General features: G+C 43.4%; 8 non-coding genes across 8 annotated transcripts; all 8 read right to left on the bottom strand.

The window, feature by feature from the left end:
* Positions 1-771: 771 nt before the first annotated feature.
* LOC118215873 lies at positions 772-912 on the bottom strand. The gene has a single exon (XR_004762919.1). It is a non-coding gene; the product is annotated as a U4 spliceosomal RNA (small nuclear RNA).
* Positions 913-1,884: 972 nt separating this feature from the next.
* Positions 1,885-2,025, bottom strand: LOC118215861. The gene has a single exon (XR_004762908.1). It is a non-coding gene; the product is annotated as a U4 spliceosomal RNA (small nuclear RNA).
* A 982-nt stretch (positions 2,026-3,007) lies between these two features.
* LOC118215870 lies at positions 3,008-3,148 on the bottom strand. Its single transcript, XR_004762916.1, has one exon. It is a non-coding gene; the product is annotated as a U4 spliceosomal RNA (small nuclear RNA).
* A 1,205-nt stretch (positions 3,149-4,353) lies between these two features.
* On the bottom strand, positions 4,354-4,494 carry LOC118215860. Its single transcript, XR_004762907.1, has one exon. It is a non-coding gene; the product is annotated as a U4 spliceosomal RNA (small nuclear RNA).
* A 972-nt stretch (positions 4,495-5,466) lies between these two features.
* On the bottom strand, positions 5,467-5,607 carry LOC118215859. The gene has a single exon (XR_004762906.1). It is a non-coding gene; the product is annotated as a U4 spliceosomal RNA (small nuclear RNA).
* Positions 5,608-6,333: 726 nt separating this feature from the next.
* Positions 6,334-6,474, bottom strand: LOC118215857. The gene has a single exon (XR_004762904.1). It is a non-coding gene; the product is annotated as a U4 spliceosomal RNA (small nuclear RNA).
* A 1,458-nt stretch (positions 6,475-7,932) lies between these two features.
* LOC118215877 lies at positions 7,933-8,073 on the bottom strand. Its single transcript, XR_004762922.1, has one exon. It is a non-coding gene; the product is annotated as a U4 spliceosomal RNA (small nuclear RNA).
* A 973-nt stretch (positions 8,074-9,046) lies between these two features.
* Positions 9,047-9,187, bottom strand: LOC118215875. The gene has a single exon (XR_004762921.1). It is a non-coding gene; the product is annotated as a U4 spliceosomal RNA (small nuclear RNA).
* Between the last annotated feature and the right edge of the window lie 3,560 nt (positions 9,188-12,747).

The following is a 12,747-nucleotide window of genomic DNA, read 5'->3' as shown; positions in this document are numbered from 1 at the left end:
GCAGGACACAAAGGGCATTTTTTGGTAATGCAGAACATGCAGTATTGGGCTCAGCACCGCCCCCAAGTTTTACAGACAAGAAACGGTCACTTGTGAGGGTTCCGACTGTGTGTGGAACCTTAAGGGCACGCCAGTCCCATTTTATACAAAAGTCAATCCCCATGTACTACAGGCATTTTTCATTTGCGTTGTGAACATTTCAGGTTAATGAAACATTTCAATTAAATGTTCAATGAGTTTTTAAAAAGCAGGACACAAAGGGCATTTTTTGGTAATGCAGAACATGCAGTATTGGGCTCAGCACCGCCCCCAAGTGTTACAGACAAGAAACGGTCACTTGTGAGGGTTCCGACTGTGTGTGGAACCTTAAGGAGTTGCCAGTCCCATTTTATACAAAAGTCAATCCCCATGTACTACAGGCATTTTTCATTTGAGTTGTGAACATTTCAGGTTAATGAAACATTTCAATAAAAAGTTCAATGAGTTTTTACAAAGCAGGACACAAAGGGCATTTTTTGGTAATGCAGAACATGCAGTATCGGGCTCAGCACAGCCCCCAAGTGTTACAGACAAGAAACGGTCACTTGTGAGGGTTCCGACTGTGTGTGGAACCTTAAGAAGTTGCCAGTCCCATTTTATACATACCATCTACACATGTCGTTTCCCTTGAAAAATGATATGCAAAACACTTACAATACCCAACCCAACAACTATTATTTTATAAAGCAATTCCCTTACAATGTGTATTCTATATTTAAACCAAATAATCAGTCCCATATGAGACTGTCAAAAATTGCCAAACCCACTAATATTTCAAGCAGATTTGGCGGGGTATTGGGTTAAGTTTTCAACCAGCAATAATCACGCCTCGGATGTACCTCATGGGCTACGATACTGCCACTGCGCAAAGATAAGTTTGCCCAACCCGCAAGTGAAAGGCGCAGCCGAACACATACACTTTACCAACATGGTACGTTTGGGCAAAAAATCACACATTTCCATTTGAGTTGGGACAAAATACTTTAGCTGTATGCTGTTTTACGTAATTGATTTCAGGTTAATGAAACATTTTAATCAGAAGTTGAATGAGTATTTTCAAATTAGGACACAACGGGCATGTTGGGTAATGCAAAGCATGCAGTACTGGGACTCAGCATCGCCCCAAAGTGTTACAGACAAGAAACGGTCACTTGTGAGGGTTCCGACAGTGACAGTTGTGTGTGGAACCTCAAGGGCACGCCAGTCCCATTTTATACAAAAGTCAATCCCCATGTACTACAGGCATTTTTCATTTGAGTTGTGAACATTTCAGGTTAATGAAACATTTCAATAAAAAGTTCAATGAGTTTTTACAAAGCAGGACACAAAGGGCATTTTTTGGTAATGCAGAACATGCAGTATTGGGCTCAGCACCGCCCCCAAGTTTTACAGACAAGAAACGGTCACTTGTGAGGGTTCCGACTGTGTGTGGAACCTTAAGGAGTTGCCAGTCCCATTTTATACAAAAGTCAATCCCCATGTACTACAGGCATTTTTCATTTGAGTTGTGAACATTTCAGGTTAATGAAACATTTCAATAAAAAGTTCAATGAGTTTTTACAAAGCAGGACACAAAGGGCATTTTTTGGTAATGCAGAACATGCAGTATCGGGCTCAGCACCGCCCCCAAGTGTTACAGACAAGAAACGGTCACTTGTGAGGGTTCCGACTGTGTGTGGAACCTTAAGAAGTTACCAGTCCCATTTTATACATACATACCATCTACACATGTCGTTTCCCTTGAAAAATGATATGCAAAACACTTGCAATAGCCAACCCAACAACTATTATTTTATAAAGCAATTCCCTTACAATGTGTATTCTATATTTAAACCAAATAATCAGTCCCATATGAGACTGTCAAAAATTGCCAAACCCGCTAATATTTCAAGCAGATTTGGCGGGGTATTGGGTTAAGTTTTCAACCAGCAATAATCACGCCTCGGATGTACCTCATGGGCTACGATACTGCCACTGCGCAAAGATAAGTTTGCCCAACCCGCAAGTGAAAGGCGCAGCCGAACACATCAACTTTACCAACATGGTACGTTTGGGCAAAAAATCACACATTTCCATTTGAGTTGTGACAAAATACTTTAGCTGTATGCTGTTTTACGTAATTGATTTCAGGTTAATGAAACATTTTAATCAGAAGTTGAATGAGTATTTTCAAATTAGGACACAACGGGCATGTTGGGTAATGCAAAGCATGCAGTACTGGGACTCAGCATCGCCCCAAAGTGTTACAGACAAGAAACGGTCACTTGTGAGGGTTCCGACAGTGACAGTTGTGTGTGGAACCTCAAGGGCACGCCAGTCCCATTTTATACAAAAGTCAATCCCCATGTACTACAGGCATTTTTCATTTGAGTTGTGAACGTTTCAGGTTAATGAAACATTTCAATAAAAAGTTCAATGAGTTTTTACAAAGCAGGACACAAAGGGCATTTTTTGGTAATGCAGAACATGCAGTATTGGGCTCAGCACCGCCCCCAAGTGTTACAGACAAGAAACGGTCACTTGTGAGGGTTCCGACTGTGTGTGGAACCTTAAGGAGTTGCCAGTCCCATTTTATACAAAAGTCAATCCCCATGTACTACAGGCATTTTTCATTTGAGTTGTGAACATTTCAGGTTAATGAAACATTTCAATAAAAAGTTCAATGAGTTTTTACAAAGCAGGACACAAAGGGCATTTTTTGGTAATGCAGAACATGCAGTATTGGGCTCAGCACCGCCCCCAAGTGTTACAGACAAGAAACGGTCACTTGTGAGGGTTCCGACTGTGTGTGGAACCTTAAGGAGTTGCCAGTCCCATTTTATACATACATACATACATACCATCTACACATGTCGTTTCCCTTGGAAAAATGATATGCAAAACACTTGCAATACCCAACCCAACAACTATTTATAAAATAAAGCAATTCCCTTACAATGTGTATTCTATATTTAAACCAAATAATCAGTCCCATATGAGACTGTCAAAAATTGCCAAACCTGCTAATATTTCAAGCAGATTTGGCAGGGTATTGGGTTAAGTTTTCAACCAGCAATAATCACGCCTCGGATGTACCTCATGGGCTACGATACTGCCACTGCACAAAGATAAGTTTGCCCAACCCGCAAGTGAAAGGCGCAGCCGAACACATACACTTTACCAACATGGTACGTTTGGGCAAAAAATCACACATTTCCATTTGAGTTGTGACAAAATACTTTAGCTGTATGCTGTTTTACGTAATTGATTTCAGGTCAATGAAACATTTTAATCAGAAGTTGAATGAGTTTTTACAAAGCAGGACACAACGGGCATGTTGGGTAATGCAAAGCATGCAGTACTGGGACTCAGCATCGCCCCAAAGTGTTACAGGCAAGAAACGTTCACTTGTGAGGGTTCCGACTGTGTGTGGAACCTTAAGGAGTTGCCAGTCCCATTTTATACAAAAGTCAATCCCCATGTACTACAGGCATTTTTCATTTGAGTTGTGAACATTTCAGGTTAATGAAACATTTCAATAAAAAGTTCAATGAGTTTTTACAAAGCAGGACACAAAGGGCATTTTTTGGTAATGCAGAACATGCAGTATTGGGCTCAGCACCGCCCCCAAGTTTTACAGACAAGAAACGGTCACTTGTGAGGGTTCCGACTGTGTGTGGAACCTTAAGGGCACGCCAGTCCCATTTTATACAAAAGTCAATCCCCATGTACTACAGGCATTTTTCATTTGCGTTGTGAACATTTCAGGTTAATGAAACATTTCAATTAAATGTTCAATGAGTTTTTAAAAAGCAGGACACAAAGGGCATTTTTTGGTAATGCAGAACATGCAGTATTGGGCTCAGCACCGCCCCCAAGTGTTACAGACAAGAAACGGTCACTTGTGAGGGTTCCGACTGTGTGTGGAACCTTAAGGAGTTGCCAGTCCCATTTTATACAAAAGTCAATCCCCATGTACTACAGGCATTTTCATTTGAGTTGTGAACATTTCAGGTTAATGAAACATTTCAATAAAAAGTTCAATGAGTTTTTACAAAGCAGGACACAAAGGGCATTTTTTGGTAATGCAGAACATGCAGTATCGGGCTCAGCACAGCCCCCAAGTGTTACAGACAAGAAACGGTCACTTGTGAGGGTTCCGACTGTGTGTGGAACCTTAAGAAGTTGCCAGTCCCATTTTATACATACCATCTACACATGTCGTTTCCCTTGAAAAATGATATGCAAAACACTTACAATACCCAACCCAACAACTATTATTTTATAAAGCAATTCCCTTACAATGTGTATTCTATATTTAAACCAAATAATCAGTCCCATATGAGACTGTCAAAAATTGCCAAACCCGCTAATATTTCAAGCAGATTTGGCGGGGTATTGGGTTAAGTTTTCAACCAGCAATAATCACGCCTCGGATGTACCTCATGGGCTACGATACTGCCACTGCGCAAAGATAAGTTTGCCCAACCCGCAAGTGAAAGGCGCAGCCGAACACATACACTTTACCAACATGGTACGTTTGGGCAAAAAATCACACATTTCCATTTGAGTTGGGACAAAATACTTTAGCTGTATGCTGTTTTACGTAATTGATTTCAGGTTAATGAAACATTTTAATCAGAAGTTGAATGAGTATTTTCAAATTAGGACACAACGGGCATGTTGGGTAATGCAAAGCATGCAGTACTGGGACTCAGCATCGCCCCCAAGTGTTACAGACAAGAAACGGTCACTTGTGAGGGTTCCGACAGTGACAGTTGTGTGTGGAACCTCAAGGGCACGCCAGTCCCATTTTATACAAAAGTCAATCCCCATGTACTACAGGCATTTTTCATTTGAGTTGTGAACATTTCAGGTTAATGAAACATTTCAATAAAAAGTTCAATGAGTTTTTACAAAGCAGGACACAAAGGGCATTTTTTGGTAATGCAGAACATGCAGTATTGGGCTCAGCACCGCCCCCAAGTTTTACAGACAAGAAACGGTCACTTGTGAGGGTTCCGACTGTGTGTGGAACCTTAAGGAGTTGCCAGTCCCATTTTATACAAAAGTCAATCCCCATGTACTACAGGCATTTTTCATTTGAGTTGTGAACATTTCAGGTTAATGAAACATTTCAATAAAAAGTTCAATGAGTTTTTACAAAGCAGGACACAAAGGGCATTTTTTGGTAATGCAGAACATGCAGTATCGGGCTCAGCACCGCCCCCAAGTGTTACAGACAAGAAACGGTCACTTGTGAGGGTTCCGACTGTGTGTGGAACCTTAAGAAGTTACCAGTCCCATTTTATACATACATACCATCTACACATGTCGTTTCCCTTGAAAAATGATATGCAAAACACTTGCAATAGCCAACCCAACAACTATTATTTTATAAAGCAATTCCCTTACAATGTGTATTCTATATTTAAACCAAATAATCAGTCCCATATGAGACTGTCAAAAATTGCCAAACCCGCTAATATTTCAAGCAGATTTGGCGGGGTATTGGGTTAAGTTTTCAACCAGCAATAATCACGCCTCGGATGTACCTCATGGGCTACGATACTGCCACTGCGCAAAGATAAGTTTGCCCAACCCGCAAGTGAAAGGCGCAGCCGAACACATACACTTTACCAACATGGTACGTTTGGGCAAAAAATCACACATTTCCATTTGAGTTGTGACAAAATACTTTAGCTGTATGCTGTTTCACGTAATTAATTTCAGGTTAATGAAACATTTTAATCAGAAGTTGAATGAATTTTTACAAAGCAGGACACAACGGGCATGTTGGGTAATGCAAAGCATGCAGTACTGAGACTCAGCATCGCCCCAAAGTGTTACAGACAAGAAACGGTCACTTGTGAGGGTTCCGACTGTGTGTGGAACCTTAAGGAGTTGCCAGTCCCATTTTATACAAAAGTCAATCCCCATGTACTACAGGCATTTTTCATTTGAGTTGTGAACATTTCAGGTTAATGAAACATTTCAATAAAAAGTTCAATGAGTTTTTACAAAGCAGGACACAAAGGGCATTTTTTGGTAATGCAGAACATGCAGTATTGGGCTCAGCACCGCCCCCAAGTGTTACAGACAAGAAACGGTCACTTGTGAGGGTTCCGACTGTGTGTGGAACCTTAAGGAGTTGCCAGTCCCATTTTATACATACATACATACATACCATCTACACATGTCGTTTCCCTTGGAAAAATGATATGCAAAACACTTGCAATACCCAACCCAACAACTATTTATAAAATAAAGCAATTCCCTTACAATGTGTATTCTATATTTAAACCAAATAATCAGTCCCATATGAGACTGTCAAAAATTGCCAAACCTGCTAATATTTCAAGCAGATTTGGCGGGGTATTGGGTTAAGTTTTCAACCAGCAATAATCACGCCTCGGATGTACCTCATGGGCTACGATACTGCCACTGCACAAAGATAAGTTTGCCCAACCCGCAAGTGAAAGGCGCAGCCGAACACATACACTTTACCAACATGGTACGTTTGGGCAAAAAATCACACATTTCCATTTGAGTTGTGACAAAATACTTTAGCTGTATGCTGTTTTACGTAATTGATTTCAGGTTAATGAAACATTTTAATCAGAAGTTGAATGAGTTTTTACAAAGCAGGACACAACGGGCATGTTGGGTAATGCAAAGCATGCAGTACTGGGACTCAGCATCGCCCCAAAGTGTTACAGGCAAGAAACGTTCACTTGTGAGGGTTCCGACTGTGTGTGGAACCTTAAGGAGTTGCCAGTCCCATTTTATACAAAAGTCAATCCCCATGTACTACAGGCATTTTTCATTTGAGTTGTGAACATTTCAGGTTAATGAAACATTTCAATAAAAAGTTCAATGAGTTTTTACAAAGCAGGACACAAAGGGCATTTTTTGGTAATGCAGAACATGCAGTATTGGGCTCAGCACCGCCCCCAAGTTTTACAGACAAGAAACGGTCACTTGTGAGGGTTCCGACTGTGTGTGGAACCTTAAGGGCACGCCAGTCCCATTTTATACAAAAGTCAATCCCCATGTACTACAGGCATTTTTCATTTGCGTTGTGAACATTTCAGGTTAATGAAACATTTCAATTAAATGTTCAATGAGTTTTTAAAAAGCAGGACACAAAGGGCATTTTTTGGTAATGCAGAACATGCAGTATTGGGCTCAGCACCGCCCCCAAGTGTTACAGACAAGAAACGGTCACTTGTGAGGGTTCCGACTGTGTGTGGAACCTTAAGGAGTTGCCAGTCCCATTTTATACAAAAGTCAATCCCCATGTACTACAGGCATTTTTCATTTGAGTTGTGAACATTTCAGGTTAATGAAACATTTCAATAAAAAGTTCAATGAGTTTTTACAAAGCAGGACACAAAGGGCATTTTTTGGTAATGCAGAACATGCAGTATTGGGCTCAGCACCGCCCCCAAGTGTTACAGACAAGAAACGGTCACTTGTGAGGGTTCCGACTGTGTGTGGAACCTTAAGGAGTTGCCAGTCCCATTTTATACAAAAGTCAATCCCCATGTACTACAGGCATTTTTCATTTGAGTTGTGAACATTTCAGGTTAATGAAACATTTCAATAAAAAGTTGAATGAGTTTTTACAAAGCAGGACACAAAGGGCATTTTTTGGTAATGCAGAACATGCAGTATTGGGCTCAGCACCGCCCCCAAGTGTTACAGACAAGAAACGGTCACTTGTGAGGGTTCCGACTGTGTGTGGAACCTTAAGGAGTTGCCAGTCCCATTTTATACATACATACCATCTACACATGTCATCTCCCTTGAAAAATGATATGCAAAACACTTGCAATACCCAACCCAACAACTATTTATAAAATAAAGCAATTCCCTTACAATGTGTATTCTATATTTAAACCAAATAATCAGTCCCATATGAGACTGTCAAAAATTGCCAAGCCCGCTAATATTTCAAGCAGATTTGGCGGGGTATTGGGTTAAGTTTTCAACCAGCAATAATCACGCCTCGGATGTACCTCATGGGCTACGATACTGCCACTGCGCAAAGATAAGTTTGCCCAACCCGCAAGTGAAAGGCGCAGCCGAACACATCAACTTTACCAACATGGTACGTTTGGGCAAAAAATCACACATTTCCATTTGAGTTGTGACAAAATACTTTAGCTGTATGCTGTTTTACGTAATTGATTTCAGGTTAATGAAACATTTTAAACAGAAGTTGAATGAGTTTTTACAAAGCAGGACACAACGGGCATGTTGGGTAATGCAAAGCATGCAGTACTGGGACTCAGCATCGCCCCAAAGTGTTACAGACAAGAAACGGTCACTTGTGAGGGTTCCGACAGTGACAGTTGTGTGTGGAACCTCAAAAGCACGCCAGTCCCATTTTATACAAAAGTCAATCCCCATGTACTACAGGCATAGTTCATTTGAGTTGTGAACATTTCAGGTTAATGAAACATTTCAATAAAAAGTTCAATGAGTTTTTACAAAGCAGGACACAAAGGGCATTTTTTGGTAATGCAGAACATGCAGTATTGGGCTCAGCACCGCCCCCAAGTGTTACAGACAAGAAACGGTCATTTGTGAGGGTTCCGACTGTGTGTGGAACCTTAAGGAGTTGCCAGTCCCATTTTATACAAAAGTCAATCCCCATGTACTACAGGCATTTTTCATTTGAGTTGTGAACATATCAGGTTAATGAAACATTTCAATAAAAAGTTCAATGAGTTTTTACAAAGCAGGACACAAAAGGCATTTTTTGGTAATGCAGAACATGCAGTATTGGGCTCAGCACCGCCCCCAAGTGTTACAGACAAGAAACGGTCACTTGTGAGGGTTCCGACTGTGTGTGGAACCTTAAGGAGTTGCCAGTCCCATTTTATACATACATACCATCTACACATGTCATCTCCCTTGAAAAATGATATGCAAAACACTTGCAATACCCAACCCAACAACTATTTATAAAATAAAGCAATTCCCTTACAATGTGTATTCTATATTTAAACCAAATAATCAGTCCCATATGAGACTGTCAAAAATTGCCAAACCCGCTAATATTTCAAGCAGATTTGGCGGGGTATTGGGTTAAGTTTTCAACCAGCAATAATCACACCTCGGATGTACCTCATGGGCTACGATACTGCCACTGCGCAAAGATAAGTTTGTCCAAACCGCAAGTGAAAGGCGCAGCCGAACACATCAACTTTACCAACATGGTACGTTTGGGCAAAAAATCACACATTTCCATTTGAGTTGTGACAAAATACTTTAGCTGTATGCTGTTTTACGTAATTGATTTCAGGTTAATGAAACATTTTAAACAGAAGTTGAATGAGTTTTTACAAAGCAGGACACAACGGGCATGTTGGGTAATGCAAAGCATGCAGTACTGGGACTCAGCATCGCCCCAAAGTGTTACAGACAAGAAACGGTCACTTGTGAGGGTTCCGACAGTGACAGTTGTGTGTGGAACCTCAAGGGCACGCCAGTCCCATTTCATACAAAAGTCAATCCCCGTGTACTACAGGCATATTTCATTTGAGTTGTGAACATTTCAGGTTAATGAAACATTTCAATAAAAAGTTGAATGAGTTTTTACAAAGCAGGACACAAAGGGCATTTTTTGGTAATGCAGAACATGCAGTATTGGGCTCAGCACCGCCCCCAAGTGTTACAGACAAGAAACGGTCACTTGTGAGGGTTCCGACTGTGTGTGGAACCTTAAGGAGTTGCCAGTCCCATTTTATACAAAAGTCAATCCCCATGTACTACAGGCATTTTTCATTTGAGTTGTGAACATTTCAGGTTAATGAAACATTTCACCCCCTTTGACCTCAGATCAGCTCCCTTGTTGCTGCATAGCTTGGTCCCCCTGGGACGGACCATCAACCTTTAAGCGCTGTTCCTGTGCTTCATTCTTTTCTACCTGCCTAGGTCTGGCCTGAGTGGGAGGGAGGATGGCCTCAGGAGTGCAGCCAGGTGTCCGACGCCACAACGCCGTCAGGATGACACTCCAGAACAGCGGAGAAGGGGGCAGCGATGCTAGTGCCCCCCCCCCCCCCAGGTGGCACAAGGGGCGAAGGGCGCAGCCATAGGGGGTGCCGCTGAGCCAGCAGCTACTGGGGGGGAAAGCAATGCCGCTGCCCCAAGCACAAATAGGAGAGTGACAGGTTTGACCCGCCTTGAATTTAGCCGGGCAGTGCTTCAGCGAGCCATGGGCTTTGTGCCTGGCGACCTGAACTGCCTGGTGAAGGTTCCTGGAAACGCTGACATTTTTGGAATTAGTTTCAGAACTGCAAACATCCTGGAGAGGTTCTGGAACCTCTATAGAGAGGGGAAGGGTAAGGCTCCCCTCAGTAATTTTGACGTAGAGCCCCTGTCCGACACAGAAAACAAGGTGGTCATGGTACAGTTTTACAATGAAGCTGTACAGGACCACGACGTGAGTGCACATGTGTTTGTGTGTGTTTGAATGCATGAGTGTGTGTGTGTGTGTGTGTGTGTGTGGGAGTTTGTGTATGGAGTATTGTGTGTGTGTGAGTGCATGAGTGCGTGCATGTGTAAGTATGTGTCTGTGTGCGTGTGTGAGTGTGTGAATGCGTGAGTGTGTGTGTGTGTGTGGGAGTTTGTGTATGGAGTGTTGTGTGTGTGTGAGTGCATGAGTGTGCGCATGTGTGCGTGTGTGTGTGTGTGTGTGTGTGTGTAGGGGAGAGAGACACACTGTCCCCCAGGACTGCCACAGTGTTGTGGGGAGAACAGTGTGGGAAGCTCCTGGGACTGTGCGGCTGCGGTCTCCCTCCTCCACGCCAGGAGCCTTGTGAAATGGAAATCCCCATGGCCACCCCCTCCACCCCCCACTCCCATACCCCCTCAGCCGCCTCCCTCTAACCCCCTCCCCCTGACCCCCTGTTCACCATGCCCCCCTCCCCCACGCCCACTCAACCCCTCACCAAGGCGCATCAGCTGCCTCCTCCACATGAGCCAAGAGCCCTGGAGGGAATCAAGATGCCTGGCTGGGCGTCTGGCAGACCTGACCTAGTAACGTCACAGGAAAACTCCCTTTGTGTCTTCCTGAAAGTCTGCCACACACACACACACACACACACACGCATGTATACATACTCACACACACACACGCAAGCACACTTACACGCATTTGCACATACACATGCATGCACTCTCACGCACACAAACACACACACACACACACACACACACCCCTGCAGCTCTTTGGTGAGAGCCCCACCATGCACTGAAGCAGCTCCTTGTAACAGCTCGACTCCTCCCCCCCCCCCCCAACATTCCAACAGTCTCCTGAAAGAACCAAGAGGTGTGGGTGGCCAGTCACACCCCTTCTGGCCACATGGGGGAGCTGTTTGTCTACCATTGTGAGCCTCGATGCTAAGGCTGTCTCTCCCGTCTGGGTGACTTGGTGCAGAGGCGTGAGAACACGGAGAGGCGAGCGGTAAAGAGGGGCGGCAGCACGTTTAATGCATCCGTGTGACAGCGCGTCATAAGCGTCCGTAAGAGGAGCACAACCCGAGAGCGGGATTACAAAAACCGCGTGATGTGGTTAGAAGTTCTGTCTCCGCAGTGCGCAGTCCATTAAATGGGAAAACAATGCAGCTGAAGCCCTGTTTGGGCGCTGAGGGTTGTTTCTGCGAGGGCGCTGTCTGTCTCCGACGCTCAGTAGTGAAGGACTGGTTTTAACGCACGCACGCAAACCCGGTGGAACCGGACGCCGAGAACCGTAAACGGGGAGCAGCCAACGTGCCCGACCGTCCGATCATTCAGGAGCGGCCGACCAGGTCTGCTCATACAGAACTGAAAAAGATCGCAGTACAAAGACATGGTATCGTTAAGCAACGCTTGTGTCGTTTTTTTAATGTTGATGAGCACAGGAAGTGGCTCTCTGTGTATTTTTGTAATAAACGCAGCCAAGCCGACGGTTGTTCAGTCGAGTGCCATCGGCTGCCACGGGCGTATCTGGCCTTCAGTTGAGCTCCGATAAGAAAATGTGTCACGCAGTCTAATTCACAGGAGATGACATATGAAGGAACAACCCCCCCCCCCTTAAAAAAAAAAAGAAACAGCAATGCTAATGCTAATGGCTTCACATGACACTGAATTTATCCAGCCATGTGCTCAGTATGTTGATGGCCGTGTCTCCCTAGGCACGAGGGGAGACATGTCGTGCCGATCTGTAGTCCACCTACTTCTAATTGGCTGTTAGCCTTGTACCTGTTGCCCCCCCCCCCCCCCCCCTCAAAAAAAATATATATATATGTAATATGTAACTTCATGTCAGTCAGGATTTGGAAGGCACCTCAAGTTGCATTGGAACATTACCTTACGACTGGTTTTCTAATAATATTACTTCAGTGGAAATACAAAACTACAGCAGTAATTCACAAGGGGAATTTCATTTTAGGGGAAAGAAAATTACCGGGGTTTTTTTGTTTGTTTGTTTGCTTCCAAAGACTGATCGTGAACATCAGTCAGCCTGTTTTATGGGTAGAACATGGTGAATGTGTTTACCTTGGAAAAGTAATTCCCAGCCTCAGGCATTACCCAGTTTTAAAGGTGGTATTTCCACAAATACATTAGGAAGACACACACAAGGTCTGTGTGTGGATGGAACAAACCACCAATGAAACCTTTTCATAAAACCAAAAGCAATGCAATGAAATCATCCATTGCTGGATAAAATCATCCACT

Source organism: Anguilla anguilla, chromosome 16, assembly GCF_013347855.1.
Source record: "Anguilla anguilla isolate fAngAng1 chromosome 16, fAngAng1.pri, whole genome shotgun sequence".
In the NCBI taxonomy this organism is placed as follows: Eukaryota; Metazoa; Chordata; class Actinopteri; order Anguilliformes; family Anguillidae; genus Anguilla; species Anguilla anguilla.
Note: the sequence above shows the minus strand (reverse complement) of the source record. Positions and strands in the feature narration are given on the sequence as shown.